Genomic DNA, 14,807 nt, shown 5'->3' with positions numbered 1-14,807 from the left:
AGACGACAGTTGTGTGGAAGCGTGTCAAATCGGAGAGTATTTGCAAAGCTATCTGAGCTAGCTGGCAGCCTGATACCGCCGCTAGGGTGTCAGGGCTGGGCTCAGACCTTCCTTCTCTGAGCTGCCCGCTCAGCTGTCAGCTAATTGCCAGCGCCTATCTCTCCACAGTGACTCACCTGTTGATGATCTGGCTCGTCAGTTGTGCCTACTTAAGCCTTCCAGTTCACTTGCTCTCTGTCTTTGCCTTGGTCAACATCACAGAGACTATCTCCTGCGTTCCTGTTGAAGACTTGCTTGGCTGACATCCCTTCTGGCTCCTTATCCTGCTTGCTGTTCTACTAAGTTCTCCTCTGGCTCTATGACATTTGGCTCGGCTGACTATCCGATCTGGTTCCTGAACTCTGGCTATGTTTAGACTATACTTACTCTGTTTATCTTTTTTTTTATTATTATTATTATTATTATTATTATTATTATTATTATTATTATTATTAATAAACAAGTGTGATTTAACTTCTGTCTTGGTCTAATTCATGGTTTCTGACATGGGGATACAGTTCATGTTTGAATTTTTAAACCTCAATGTAAGTGTAACTTATATTATTATAATAAAAAGTTGGCTAATTAACAATATGAGGCTTTTCCCTTTGCATATATGATTATTTAATGCATGGAGTTCATCCCCGCAAGCACATCAAGACATGCTGTTTGAAACTTCCACACCTGTGATTACTTCTGCACAAGCTCCTTTGATCTCTGTAATAGGGATCCATTGTATCTGGTAAGAGGCCATCCATTTTTCTTGTGGACGGAGCACTTAGTTCATTTGCTTTGAACATTGGCAAACACAGAGTGGAATAATATATTTACAAATGTATTTGTAATATATATTCTCTATACTTTATTTTATTTTTTGTCAATAGCCATATTCTAATATTCACCTAGATGATGCACAAGTCTACATACATATATAATGCATACAGGGCTCTGCAAGACAGGTTTAAATCTATTTCATTACAGGAACAATTTGGTATAGCTATCACATAGTGTAATAATAATAAATTATATTTGTTCTTAATGCTATAATGGTTAAGAGTTCAGCCGCTCGATACACTTATGCCTATCTATTAAATTATAGAATTCCGCCAAGTTGTCACTTGGAGCAGACTTCAATGAAATGTTTATATTCAAATCAATCACTGTTATGTTGTTACAGTGTATAATTAACCTCTGTTATTTGCTCTCTTTTGGTCTGTTAAATATACACTTGAAATGATTTTACTGTCTTTGACAAATGCATAAAGATACCTATTGCTTCTTCCAGAAATCATGTGAGCTGATAACAGTCCCCAAAGAGCATGGGCAGTTATCAGTTAGCATTGTTTTCAGCTGTTTCTGTAGACTACAAATACTTTGGAGGAGAGGGAGAAGTTGCTGTAGTCCTCTCCTGGGATGATAATGCTGCTCCTCTATAGATACAATACGATAAGTGAGTGTTGTCACCCTAGGACATAAAGTGTGGTATTGGATTTACCACCAAGTAAAACAAAAGCCTGAAACACCTACGGCACTTTAAAGAATATTTTTGCTCTTGTGTTTAAATGTACTTTAAAGTGGGGCGTTTCACATATATCCAGGACAGCCACAGTTTGTTTTTAAAAAGAGTCCTGTACGATTCTAGCTCCAGTTGAGGTGCGAAATGTCTTTAAAAATGTATACCTGAATTGGACCTGAACCTGTGAAAGAAACCGCACTAGACGCCTTTGAAAAATCGCAAGGAAACCATGGCCAGATATATGTGAACTTAGCCTAAGGGTAACGCCAGCTATTTCCTATCAATCCTGCTGCTTCAAACAACGTGACTTATGTCACATGAAAAATTTGCTTTATACAATAATGGTGATGCTATGATCAGGGCCTGTGCTACTACTAGGCAAACTAGGCAGCCGCCTAGGATGCACTGCTGCCTAGGGCGCCGGCCACTGGCGTTCCTACTCTTTTCTCTCTGCAGCAAGCAACTAAATCTCAGCATCAGCAGGCAGCCACCGCTCCATTCTCACATAGTGTCAGAGGCACAGCAATGGCAGAGAACTGTGTCTGTGTCCTGACTCCCAAATGAATGGAAAAAAGCAAATATTTATTGATGGGCACTAGTAGGCTGCATTGATGGGCGCTGGTAGGCTGCATTTGATGGATGCTGGTGAGGCTGCATTTGATGGGTGCTGGTGAGGCTGCATTGATGGGCACTGATAGGCTGCATTGATGGGCAATGGTGAGGCTGCATTTGATGGGCGCTGGCGGGCTGCATTTGATGGGCGCTTCATTAAAAAGGTGGGGTATACATGGGCAAAGCAAAGGGGGTGGAGTCAGGGGTGAAGCCGGGGGAGGCCAAAATGGGGTTTTGCCTAGGGTGTCAAAAATCCTTGCACCAGCACTGGCCATGATACAGTAATTAATGATTGGTTGGTTTCATGTTTGTTGGGGTAGCGCTGGCCCTGACCTCCAAAGGCCTAATGGTGATCTATAGAATCAAGGAGAGCTGACATCCCTCTTTGTAGAAGGGGTTACTAGGCATAGTGGGTCAGGGACATGCGTTGAGGTCAGTGACTGGTGAAGCACTGGCTAGTATCAGAGCCAGATACACACAGGTTACATACGCTGCGAACGGTAGAGTGAGAGCAATAATTCTAGTACTAGACCTCCTATGTAACTCTAAACATGTAACCTGTAAAAAAATTAAAAGTGTCGCCTATTGAGATTTTTAAGTACTGAAGTTTGGGGCCATTCCACGAGTGTGCGCAATTTTAAAGCATGACATATTAGGTATCTATTTACTCTGCGTAACACCATTTTTCATAGTATACAAAAAAATCGGGCTAACTTATGTGGGTTTTTTTTTTTGTTTGTTTTTTTATTCGCCGGTCGGAAGCATGTCAATCAATTAGGAACGCCCAGTCCCGCAGATTATACCCGGAAGCCATGGTAAACATATATATATAAAACGGTATGTACGGCAAGGATTTAAAAAAAAAAACAGCCGATTGTTATTCTAACAACTCGCCTGAATGTAATGTTAAAAAAATTTTTTTTGGGTGAACCTCCGCTTTAAGGGCCTTCCAGACAGATTTGGTCCCTGTATTTGTAGAACTTTTGTCTCCAATAGTAACTGAACTTGCAACAGACAATAGTGATCCCTACATGTAACTCACAGTAACTTGGTATAGATCTTTTCTTACATCTCACAATATCCCACTGTAGATCTTCACTCACTGAGCTACCAGTCTCTCACTAGACTTCAAGATCCCAGTTGTCACTGGATCCTCTGAGCTCTTCCACAGCTAACTCACTGTATACTCTTCAAGTGTCACCCCCGTTAACCTGTTGGGTCCCTGGCTTGGCACTTGCTGAAGCTTTCCCATTTCTTCACCATCCCCGGCTAGTGAAAAAGGCTGCTCTGGTACTTCTTTCAGACTTCTATAAACTGGCCTCTGATAACAGGAAGGATGGTCCCCTAGCAGCGACTGCTTCCCCTTTACCTCTGGCATTGATCCAGAAAAATCATTCCCAATAGCAACAACTTGGTTTTCCATTCGGTTGAACCTTTGCAACTTGGTCGGACTCCAATCCTGGAGTCTCAACCCTGCGCTGCTTCTCCTTCTCCTGGATAGACCTCAGATAGCCTAGCAACCAGGTACTCCCGATATGGGCCTCAGGCTTCTGGCCTAGCAACGCAGGACATTTCAACACACGTGCACACAGACAGCCATCCTGGTGGCACAGAACAACGATCACCCAACTCCGCCCACATAAATAGGCTCTCCCAGCAGGCCAAGGGACAAAAGACCCCTGCCAATTGGCCGAGACAACCAATCCACTCATAGTCTGACTTTGCTAGACTCTTGTCAATCCAATGTCATTGGCAACAGTGCCACCCAGTGACAGAAGAGAGAAGTGCAGAAAATCCAGATATAGGGAGAAAAAACTGTGGATCCTCAAACAATTAGCCATGATACTTACTACCTGGTAGACTAAATTTGTTAGCAACCCTGCCTAAACACCAGGGTGCAACATCCTCCCCCTTCCAACGTAACTATGTCTCAGAGTTTGCAACAGAAATAAAAATATACTGTCAGGCCTGACAGTGGATGTCCTGGCAAAACTGTCATTGTTATGCAAGTTTAGGTCACTGTCTCTCCTTAGCCAAGGAAGACACGATGGGTAATGGAACACATGAAAAAGAATAAATAGAGAACATAGAAATACATCCTATTCCTATAGTAACATTAGTGCAATATACTGTATATACTGTACATAAGTGAAATATTGTTTACTCTCAGCTGAGAGCCACAAGGCAAGGTAAAATAAACACAATGACATATCTCAATATACATACACCATAGCAATGGCTATATCTAAACATATGTACAGCTGAAAATGAGGGTGCCACCTTGAGGGTGCCACCCCTTTTCCAAAACAATTCTATAGAAGAAACTCACATAGCAATTCCTATCAAATATGTGAATAATATGAATGGAAATTCACTCAGGCTGGCACTCTCACTCCACCTGGTGGTCAATATATCAGCAAACAGTCCTTGTGTAACTTTTAGTCCATTATCCAAGTTTAAGGTGAGAACGTGCCCTTTTTGCCCTTTTTCCTACCTAACTAACTAAACACCCAGTGTCCTTGGAGCCCCAAAGTCCATCAATCGTTCACTAGGTGCAGTAACATATCAACAACGTTGCCCAGCAGTTTCCCTTCTTCCTAGGGACAACAGAGTGCTTGGTAGTATTCAAACAGCACTCTAGCCATGCCATTATGCAAGGGACCATACTTCTTGACATCATTGTCCATCAACAGTGCCCATTACATTGTTATAATCTCAGTCTGTCTTGACACAGCTGGGGACTGAGAGTAAGCCAAGTCTCATTGACTCACTGATTACAGAGTGTGCCGCAGGCAGGGGGGTGCGAAGACAGCACATGCTCGGGAGGACGTACATGGACGCCCTCCTGGGAATTTAGAACAACTCTGAAGCCGTCTTTCGGCTATAGCCCAGACACAGGAGTTTAAGGCTTGACATATTGGGTATCTATTTACTCAATGCAACCTCATCTTTTATGTTTTTATCAAAAAGTGGGTAATATATCTCTGCTCTCAGAAAATATATAACTTATTGGGGTGGGGTTAAGTAATCTTTAGGTCGCTGTGGTGGCTCAACGCGATTGGCACTGCGCTGACAAGCCATTCACCTCTGCAGCTAGGGGTTCGGATCCCGGTCTCGGCTACATGTGAATTGAGTTTGGTGGTCTCAGCCCGGCTCCCGGTGAGTGTGCTAAGCGAGGTAAGCCTGCGCTTAGTACGCCCACCCCCCTCCCACAAAAACCACCACACTTACACGCACCCGAAATTGGGTTAACATGCACGCACTTTGACCATGCGGTCTCTAAAAAAGAGAGGAGAAGGACTAACGGGGCTGGTTGAGCGGGCAAATCCTCTCACTCCCTTATAGGGAGTCCCTCTGCCCCGTTGGGCTTCAAAGCGGAGCAGGTAGGGCGGGCTGTGTGGGAGGACCCCCTCACACACCCGCCATTGCCACCCGGGGCATGGAGAAAGGTGGCAGATTGCCTCTGGGGGAGGCCTGCCTACTCCCAACTCCTGCAGTCCGGCTCCTCTCTCGAGTACACGCACAAAATACACTTTAAAAAAAAAAAAAAAAAGTAATCTTTAGGTCTAAAATGATTTTTTACATTATAGTAAATGTGGAATAATGAGGATATAAAATACACGCACCAAACCACTCCTAACGCTATATGTAAAAAAATGAAATAATGAATAAATAGTAAAGCTGCCACTATAATGATAAATCAAATGAAGTAAATATACTGAAAAAGAATTCCAACATTATCTGCGCTAATGCCGATTTTTTAAACATGTGTTCAAAATTTTTAAAAACATCTCTGGCAGAGGCAGGGTTAAACACCTTGGATTTCACAAACATCCAATTTTAACATCCAACATGTTTCTGTGGGAAACATTACATTTTTAGATGTTGTTTACCCTCTAGCCCAGGGGTGCCCAACCAGTGGCACGGGGGCCACATGTGGCCCGCGGAGCCCTCCGATGTGGCCCACGACCTCCTGCTCTGGGATGGCTGGTTGCCGACCTGCCATCCGAGAGCATCAGTGTTGTAAATGAAGCCAGCGGGAAAAGGAAGCAAGCGGCTTTTCAGAAAGTGCGCCACACCTGCAGAATATAATAGACGTCGTTGGCAAAGTGCAGCTAACCTGGCGGGAAAACCACATGTATGCTGCGCGGCACCTACGGTGTGGGTAGACTGCAGACATTCAGTTTAAAAGCAGCCTTAAGCCCCTTTCACACGAACGGTCCAACCCAATCGGACCCTCCATTCACCTCTATGGAGCGGCAGATGTAAACAGACTTTTGTCCGTTTACACCTGCCTACCTCCAATCTGATTTGCTAAAAAAAACAGAAGTGGATCTGTCTCCTTCCATCTGATTGGATCAGAGGGCCCATAGAGTAGATTGGGCTGTGTCTGCTTTGCATATGCAGACTGGACACAGATCTGTCATCTGCCCACTCCGCTCATTGTGGCCCGCGACTGGTTACTAAGTCACTTAAGTGGCCCTCGACCTTCAAAACGTTGGGCACCCCTGCTCTAGCCCTATAGAAGTACTCTAGCCTTACTTTGAAATCATCCAGCATAACTCTTGGACTTTTGTGCCACCCTAGTGAAAATGATTTAACCCCTTTCTGCCCAGCCTCAGCATTCTTTTAACTGGGCTATTACACCTGGGAGGTCTGCCTGATCACATAATCACTGTGATTGGCTGGCTCCCGAATATTACAAGAGACTGGGAGCGGTCTTTGACAGCTTTGTCACTAAGCTGGGAGAGCATAGTGAGCATACTTTCAGCACAGAAACCTCTGCCACTCTTGGTCACATTTTTACGTTTTGTGGCCATTAAAGCTCACCCTCTTGTTTGCCACATATATGCATTATGTTGTTAATTCTGGAAAAATGGTTACATTTTTTTAATTTTTACAATAAAAATGTAAAATAGGTCAATTTGATGTAAAACAAACAAACAAATTAAAAACATATCAATGTGTGTGAATTTTAAATACATTGTATCTTTAAATAATTTGCAATTATAGATGCAGATGAGGGTAGCCATATTTATTCATTACATATACAGACCCTACTTCCAACTTTGCAGTGCTGTACAATGCTTGTGCTTTACTGCAGCTTCTTTGTGCCTCTTGTCTTTTCTCAAAAATTGTGAAGTGAATCCATAATTGTTTTATGTAACTATTAAATTAGTGGCAGCTACAAATACATAGGATATTGCATCCTAGAATCTATCAGAAAGTGAAAAAATCTTGACGGAAGAGAGATTTTCTTTGTACCACCTTTGACTTCATACACATCATTTCTGTTAAAAACATGCAAATTTTTTTTACAAAAGTGTTTTAAAATATATAAAAAAAAAATGAGGACATTGCAAATGTAACTACTTATGTAAGACCACAGCTCCCAATTAAGTGAAATGCAGTTCCTATGTCCAATCACAGTGTTTTTAAACTCCAGTCCTCAAGGCGCCCCAACAGGTCAAGTTTTCAGTTTTTCTATGGTTAGATGGAAAAAGTGGAACAGATTCCTCCATCTACACTGAACTGTGTGGATGGAAAAATCTCCCACTGGCCCAAGCTTCCATATCTTGCTAGTTGGCCCCGTTGGCTCTCACAATACCTGAACATTCTGACTAGCAAGATATGGAAGCTTGGGCCAGTGGGAGATTCTTGCATCCACACAGTTCAGCGTAGATGGAGGAATCTGTTCCACTTTTTCCATCTAACCATAGAAAATCTGCAGATAATCTAGAGGTGTATGGCCAGCATTAGTAATTACCACAGCTGTTTCATCTGAGGGAAATCCTGGAAACGTGACCTGTTGGGGCTCTTTGAGGGCTGGAGTTGAGAAACACTGTTCTATCCTATACATATAACAAATATTATACCCGCCTGGAAAGGGATGTGGCTCACTGGTCCCACATTTCTGGCCTAGCTGGTCTATCCTGCATCCATGGCTAAGATTTGAGAACACCCCCCCCCCCTCTTTTTTTTTGCATTTTGGAACCTAGTAATACTGTGCATATAATTTTTCTTTAATGTATTATTTGTCTTTGTATTATGCATTATCAGTATGTCTTTTATTTTACTGTAGACACTCTATGCTCCCCAATGTCTTGAGGAAGCTGCACATTACCATGAAACAATTTGAGAAACTTTTACGCATGTTCCCTTGTGTTGTTGATCATGAATAATCATTGAGACTATTTTGCATGTTTTTAACAGAAATAGTGTGTATGAAGTCTATGGCGTTACCCAGAAAATCTATATTCCTCATATTTTTTCACTTTATTATTGTTTTAGGTGAATTTAAATTGTTTACATATATATATATATTGTTGTTGTTATAGTTGTTGTTGTTATACACTGAGTAAAATTATAAACACAACACTTTTGTGTTTGCCCCTATTTATAATGAGCTAAATGCAAAGATCTATGACTTTTTCTATGTACACAAAAGGCCTATTTCTTTCAAATACTGTTCACAAATATGTTCAAATCTGTGTTAGTGAGCACTTCTCCTTTGCCAAGATAATCTATCCACCTCACAGGTGTGGCATATCAAGATGCTGATTAAATAGCATGATTATTGCACTGGTGTGCCTTAGGCTGGCCACAATAAAAGGCCACTCTAAGACCCCTTTCACACTCGTTCCCCAGACGACGTCACATACTGACGAAACGTACGTCGGGAGGAGGAGACGCTTTGACGTGCTGCGTCTAGGTCCAGAGGACGGGCGTTCGTAATAGCCGGCCGGCTCGAAATTACATGCTGTTTTTACCTGTTTTTATGTAAGTGATATCTACCATATTAAATTGTTTCCCTACGGTACATCACTATGTGGAATTCCTCTTTTTTATGGTGACTTACTTGGCCATACTGTACGAGGGAGTCGTTTGCTTTTGGTTGATACTTTCTGAAGTTAACCCCTAAAGGCCCTGGCTGGGTTTGGCCACAAGCTCCATATTTTCATTTGTCTGGTAAGAGTCCCCCTTATTCGGTGATTCCTTTTGGTGGAGGCTTTCCCTTGGTGTGCCTATATTTATGATACCTACGGTACATCACTATTTGTTGCCTGCATATTTATTTTCATGTTCTTCGGATTCCGGATCTATCCACCTACATTGGAGGAATACCATCCGGACTTCCATTAAAGACCCTAGCTGGGGAGTTCAGCTGCAAGCTTTCTTTGCTTGCCCTTCTGGTAAGCTCATAGACATTTACCCATTTATTGCACCGGTGGAGGATTTTTTGTGCGTTCAGTCACGGGCACAACTTCATTCAAAAATCTATTCACAATTTATTCACTTATGAACTTTTTATTATATATTGTATCATTTATGATTTTTTGTATATGGACACTATCTAATTATATCAACTATACTGATATTCCTCATTCACTCTTAGTTAGCGCAACTTATCTGTTTTGTATTTGATTTTATTGTGTGTATATCACAATTTTTGTTGCAGCTCATATATTCAGATTTTTTTAGTTAGTTTAGCGCAGTATCACATTTTTTCTTCTTCCCCTTTCACACTTGGTCGGTTTGCAGGCGCTATATTACGCTAAAAATAGCGCCTGCAAACCGACCTGAAACAGCCGCTGCTGTCTCTGCAGTGTGAAAGCCCGAGGGCTTTCACACTGGACCAATGCGCTAGCAGGACGGTAAAAAAAGTCCTGCTAGCAGCATCTTTGGAGCGGTGAAGGAGCAGTGAAGGAGCGGTGTGTATACCGCTCCTCCACCGCCCCTGCCCATTGAAATCAATGGGGCACTGCGGCTATACCGCCGGCAAAGGCGCTTTGCGGTGGTTTTTAACCGTTTCTCGTCCGCTAGTCGGGGGGTAAAAACCACCCCGCTAGCGGCGGCATATCGCCACAAAATTGATGGTAAAGCGCCGCCTAAAATAGCGTCGCTTTACCGCCCCTGCTCCAGTGTGAAAAGGGGCCTAAAATGTGCAGTTTTACTGTATTGGGGGGGTCCGGGGGACTGAAAACCAGTCAGTATCTGGTATGACCAATATTTGCCTCATGCAGTGCAGCACATCTCCTTCACATAGAGGTTTTTTTTTTTAAACCACTTCAGACTCCACCAGCTAACACGAGACTTGCTCACTTGTTATTTGCTTATAACGTCCCAGCTATGGTATTTATGGTCATTTGTGGTATTTTTTTTATTATTATTTCTTATTATTTATGTTTATTTCTAAGATTTGTTTCTTTATTGTCTTTTTCATTAATCGTCGTTTCCTCAAAGAATTACAATTACATCTATGTCACACTGAAAATTAATACCCCCCCCCCCCCATTTCCGTCCCTTCCCTCCCCGCCCGACCTCTCTCTTCCCCACTTATCCGGCTTTCCACCTTCTCTATCCCTCCGGAACGCTACCTCATACCATTAGCTGGTGTTTATTATATTAGACATCCATTATTTCTGCATATTCCATCGTAAACTTGTACCCTTTCCAATCTTTCCATTTCTCTTCAAACTCCTCCCATTTTTCTCCATCCCTAAATCTTAGGTATTCCATGTTGTAAATTTTGTCTATTTTATTACACCACCTTCTCAGTGAAGGTCTCTCCGGTTATTGCCAATTACATGATATTTGGTTCTTAGCTGCGTTCAAGAACTGTGGAATTAATGTCTTCAGGTACTCTTTAGTTGACATTCGGGACCCGTGTAGAACACAGACCCAAGGGTCATCTGGGAGATCCACGTTTGATATTTCTCTAATTTCTCAAATTTTTTGTCTAATCTCTAATCTCCCCCCAATAAACTCTAATTTTGGAACAGGTCCACCAAATATGGCCCGTCGTTCCGATTTCATTACAACCTCTCCAGCATAGTTGTGTTGTAGTTCCTGTGTTCACATAGAGTTGATCAGGTTGTTGATTGTGGCCTGTAGAATGTTGGTCCATTCCTCAATGGCTGTGGAAGTTGCTGGATATTGGCAGGAACTGGAACACGCTGTCATATACGCCGATCCAGAGCATCCCAAACATGCTGGCCATGTGAGATCTGGGATGTTTTCAGCTTCCACGAATCGTGTATAGACCCTTGCAACATGGGGCTGTGCATTATCATGCTGCAACATGAGGTGATGGTTGTGGATGAATGGCACAACAATGGGCCTCAGGATCTTGTCACAGTATCTCTGTGCATTCAAAATAGCATCAATAAAATGTACTTGTGTTCATTGTCTGTAGCATACATCTACCCATTTACCATAACCCCACCGCCACCACGGGACACTCAATCCACAACGTTGACATTAGCAAACCGCACACCCACACAACGCCACACGCGCTATCTGCTATCTGCCCTGTACAGAGAGAACCGGGATTCATCTGTGAAGAGAACACTTCTCCAAAGTGCCAGATGCTATTGAATAAGAACATTTGCCCACTCAAATCGGTTACAACTACCGACTGCAGTCTGGTCGAGACCCCCGATGAGGACGACGAGTATGCAGATGAGCTTGCCTGAGACTGTTTCTGACAGTTTGTGCAGAAATTCTTTGGTTATACAAACCGATTGTTTCAGCAGCTGTCCTGTTGGCTGGTCTCAGACAATCCTAGAGGTGAAGATGCTGGATTTGGAGGTCCTGGACTGGTGTGGTTGCACATGGTCTGCGGTTGTGAGGTCGGTTGAATGTACTGCCAAATTCTCAGAAACGCCTTCGGAGATGGCTTATGGTAGAGAAATGAACATTCAATACAAGGGCAACAGCTCTGGTGGACATTCCTGCAGTCAGCATGCCAATCGCACACTCCCTCAAAACTTGCGACATCTGTGGCATTGTGCTGTGTGATAAAACTGCACATTTTAGAGTAACCTTTTATTGTGGCCAGCCTAAGGCACACCTCTTCCTGACTAGCTGGTTGCTTGTGCAATAATCATGCTGTCTAATAAGCATATTGATATGCCACACCTGTGAGGTGGATGGATTATCCCAGCAAAGGAGAAGTGCTCACTAACACAGATTTAGACAACTTTGTGAACAATATTATGCCTTTTGTGTACATAGAAAAAGCGTTCAGCTCATGATAAATAGGGGCAAACACTTAAGTGTTGCGTTTATAATTTTGCTTAGTCCATATATATATATATATATATAAAATTGTATTTTATTGAGTTTTACACACCAGATCATAAAACATTATCTAACTTGGACTTTATCCCATTTAGGTCCATGAAAGGGACATCCTATTTATGGATTAGTAACAGCATATATGAAGAAAAACATGGAAAACTGGCACAAAGTTTTCCTAATACGGCAGTAAACATATTTAAGTATTCTATTGAGTTGAAATTATGTGAAAATTCACATCAATTTTCCACTCATGTGCAGATAAAATTATTAAACAGGCATTTGCTTTTCAGATGATTGGATAACTGAGGTGAGTATTCACACAATCTATTGTGTGAAGATTCTCAACTCCTCTATTAAATTCTATCTATGTCAAATTGTTTTAGGTTCCTTCTGTAGTGGTTATGGTTTCTCTAAATTCAATCCAGATAGATCAGATGTTTTAGAGAGGGCTGATTACAACTTTGCAGAAACATGTAATACAGAATGCACCTATAACACAGGATTCAAGACACTTTGGGGTATATTTTAAGGTAGGTAATGTGACATTCACCAAACATCCACTGTAGGTGAATCAATCACTTTACTTAAAAACACATGTATAACAGAGATACACTTACACTGAATGTTTGATGAATGACATATTCACTGCTTTATAAATATACCTTTCTCTAAAGAGAGAGAGAGTAATATACATTTTCATTTGAAATATTTTGGATGCTCCAAGGAAAGATTAGCTGAACTGTATATACAGGTAGTTACCTGAACAGGCAACCATGGAGGACATCATGTTTAATTACATAATTTGTCCCTATATTATATCTGGTTGAAAGATGTTCAATTTAAGGTCATCACAAAAGACAAGGGGCAGTCTTTGTGCCTGCATATAGAAAACAATCTTTACAGTAAGAGCTGTGAAAATGTGGAATAGACTAACCCTGTATTACATGGCTTCAATATAGGTTGTGTTTCTAAATGCACACTATATCACTTGCTCTTAATATCTATAAGAAATAACCTATCCATGATATTGCCTGAATTCCTTTGTGGATCAGGAAGTAATTTTTCCTGTTACAACATTTTAGCTCACACTTTTTAATCATAATTTTGATTGGACTTAATCAACATGGATTTTTTTAACTCACTAGCTATGATAATGTGCAAAAAAAAAAACAATCACAAAACACTGAACGTATTGTCTTTTTAGTGAACCATAGAAGTCAAAGAGTCCTTTAACCACTTGCCGACCTGCTCATGTACATATACGTCAGCAGAATGGCACGGACAGGCACATGTACGTACCTGTACGTCCTCTGCTTGACGGCGGTGGGGGGTCCGATCGGGACCCCCCCCCGGTACATGGCGCGGGTCGGTAAGCTGTAGAAGCGATCCGTGATGAGGGGGCGGCTGTCCGTTTTCAGCTCCCCCTCTGCGATCGCTCTCAGCCTATCCCTGCACTCCCCCCTCCTCCTTCCTGTGTTCAGTGTAAACAACAGGAAGGAGGAAGTGTGTGATCTCTCCTCGTGGTGGTCATATCGACCACCGCTGAGGAGAGAAGACATCACAAAAGTAAGTGGCACCAAGCAGCACACTGACACCAGCACATTAGGCACATTTAACCCCCTTTTAACCCCTTCAGTCACCGCCGATCGCCCCCCCCAGTCTCCTGTAACATTGTCACTGATTGCAGGGATCATTTATTTTTTGATTTCTGCATTTAGTGTCAGTGTTACAGAAAAAAAGTGTTAGGGCAGTTAGTTTTAGCCCCCTTTAGGTCCAGGGTAGCCCCCTACCCCCCCTAATAAAGGTTTAACCCCTTGATCACCGCCCTAGTTAACCCTTTCACCCCCTATTGCCAGTGTCACTAAGCGATCGATTTTCTGATCGCTGTATTAGTGTCACTGTTGCCGCTAGGCAGTTAGTTTTTTTTGAGGTTCGCCGCCAGGTTCTATAGCGTTAGGTACCCCCATAAATAAAGTTTTTAACCCCTGATTGCCCCCTAGTTAACCCTTTCACCCCCTATTGCCAGTGTCACTAAGCGATCGATTTTCTGATCGCTGTATTAGTGTCACTGTTGCCGCTAGGCAGTTAGTTTTTTTTTTAGGTTCGCCGCCAGGTTCTATAGCGTTAGGTACCCCCATAAATAAAGTTTTTAACCCCTGATTGCCCCCTAGTTAACCCTTTCACCCCCTATTGCCAGTGTCACTAAGCGATCGATTTTCTGATCGCTGTATTAGTGTCACTGTTGCCGCTAGGCAGTTAGTTTTTTTTGAGGTTCGCCGCCAGGTTCTATAGCGTTAGGTACCCCCATAAATAAAGTTTTTAACCCCTGATTGCCCCCTAGTTAACCCTTTCACCAGTGATCACCGTATAAGTTTTACGGTTGACGCTGGTTAGTTAGTTTGCTGTTTATAGCATCAGGGCACCCGCCGTATATAACCCAATAAAGGTTTAACCCCCTGATCGCCCGGCGGGTGATATAAATTAAATTTTAGCGTCAGTCAGGGTCTGCGTCGCCCCAGGCAGTGTTAGGTTAGTGCCAGTACCGCTTACACCCACT

The sequence above is a fragment of the Rana temporaria genome, chromosome 1, assembly GCF_905171775.1.
Source record: "Rana temporaria chromosome 1, aRanTem1.1, whole genome shotgun sequence".
NCBI lineage: Eukaryota > Metazoa > Chordata > Amphibia > Anura > Ranidae > Rana > Rana temporaria.
The sequence above is the reverse complement of the archived record's forward strand: the minus strand, read 5'-3'. Positions refer to the sequence as shown.